The 1,880-nt window shown below is 48.8% G+C and overlaps 1 non-coding gene across 1 annotated transcript; it reads left to right on the forward strand.

Moving 5' to 3' along the window:
• The first annotated feature begins 1,515 nt into the window (after positions 1-1,515).
• LOC138141088 (5S ribosomal RNA) lies at positions 1,516-1,635 on the forward strand. The gene has a single exon (XR_011162979.1). It is a non-coding gene; the product is annotated as a 5S ribosomal RNA (ribosomal RNA).
• The last annotated feature ends 245 nt before the right edge of the window (positions 1,636-1,880 follow it).

Below are 1,880 nucleotides of genomic sequence, written 5' to 3' on the forward strand. Positions count from 1 at the left end.
GGGGTGGCAGCGGAACCGGTGGTGACCGATGATGCTGTTTGATTTTCGACGTCGGCCATCTTTCACGTTAAAACGTTAAAAGTTAATAATAATTATTGAAAAAACACTTGCTCACACACGTACACTTCGAGCACCTCGTGAACGAGAATTGAACAAAAAAATTTTCTAAGTCTTTATAAAATAGTCGCCACTGCGGACGGAAGACTGAACGCGCACCGCGTCCGCCGTCGAAGAAATTGCAGGCCTCGGAATCGTTGCCCGCGTGATGGCATCGTCCTCTTTCCTCGATCACCATCGCCACCGTGTGATCAAGCTGGCCGAACTCGGTTTCCGAAGTTTCCCTGGAGATAGCGAAGTTCGTCTCGGAACGTCGGTGGGTTTCGAATCAGGTACACGCCCCTCCAACCACCAGCCCTAAATCCGGGTCGTCACGGTTTCGATTCGGGACCGACGGTTTACGTCGGCGGTGCGGGGTAGACGCGTCGATTCCGGGAATCCATATTTCGTTCGCCGAAATATTGGTCCATCTCTTCCCGGAATACCGCGCCACCTTCTCGATTTTACGACATCTTCGCGTCGCCAAACGCTTCCGAAACGGTCGAAGCACAGAAAGGACCTGGTGTTCGAACCGAGGCAATTCCGACAACAGGATGCCGCGAACCGCCTCTCCGACGTTCAGGTCGATCGTTTTCGGCGGAAGTTGAAACGGGACGAGTCGACGACGGGTCCCGTTGCCGTCCGGACCCTTCGGGACGGCCGAAAGTCCGTCGAGAGGATCATCCGAAAGGAGACGGTCTTCATCGTCCGACCGATGCCGCACCTACGAGTTTTCCGATATTTTCTTCGACGGATCTTCAGGTTTTCTTCCTTTCTTCCGTCTTTCTCTCTTCGTAATTTCGTGTCCGACCTGCGTCGTCCGAAGTCGGGGTGAAGATCGAAGAAAAAACGCCAAAAATAACAACTCGTCAGCCACGCACACCGCGTTCGAATGTCTAACGGTCCAACTTGGATTTTCGAAGATCGCCGAATCCGAGGGACGATAAATAATAATAATAATAATAATAATGGTAATAAATAATAATGTTAATAATAATAATAATGATATGATGATTATAACGATAATTATTATAGATAGGTAAATAGAAACACAGGTCTCCTCTCGAAAATCGGAACTTCCTGATATTACTTACATATTTCGGTCGATCCAAATGTGGGAATCTCGTCGTCGTCGGAGCAAGCAGCGCGGTAGGTGGGGTGAAATTCTGGATTTTCCACCGCCGCCGGCGGTCGAAAAATGTGCGACGCGGGAGATCGCCAGTCCGTCTAGTAGTCTCTCTTGTCGTTAGAGCGTGACGTGGTGGTTGTTGTGGGATTTCCCGTTAGTTCGGTCCGACGTCGGTCGTCAGAGGGTAAGTGCATACGGAAACGAAACGCATCGCGTTTTGATGTTCATATTCGTGCATCGGAATGTTAAAAGCAATATATTTTACACCAACGATCACACCTAAACACCACGGCAACGGCCATACCACGTTGAAAAGCACCGGTTCTCGTCCGATCACCGAAGTTAAGCAACGTCGGGCGCGGTCAGTACTTGGATGGGTGACCGCTTGGGAACACCGCGTGCCGTTGCCCCCCAACACTTTTTGTTTTTTTTTGAAATCCATAGCAACCACCGAACCGATTTGTTTTTCGTGCAGGTATTCGGAAACATGCACAGACCCGTATAATGTAGATTCATAGCTTTAAGTACTAGATAATTAAGAAAACAATTTTTTTTGTCGATTAATTGTAAACAATTGCAGAATAAAAACTCGTCAAACGGTAAAGGTTGTCGTTCGATCACCGAAGGTAAGCCACGCGGGCAGCGGTCAGCACTT

Source organism: Tenebrio molitor, unplaced genomic scaffold (genome assembly GCF_963966145.1).
Source record: "Tenebrio molitor unplaced genomic scaffold, icTenMoli1.1 SCAFFOLD_891, whole genome shotgun sequence".
NCBI lineage: Eukaryota > Metazoa > Arthropoda > Insecta > Coleoptera > Tenebrionidae > Tenebrio > Tenebrio molitor.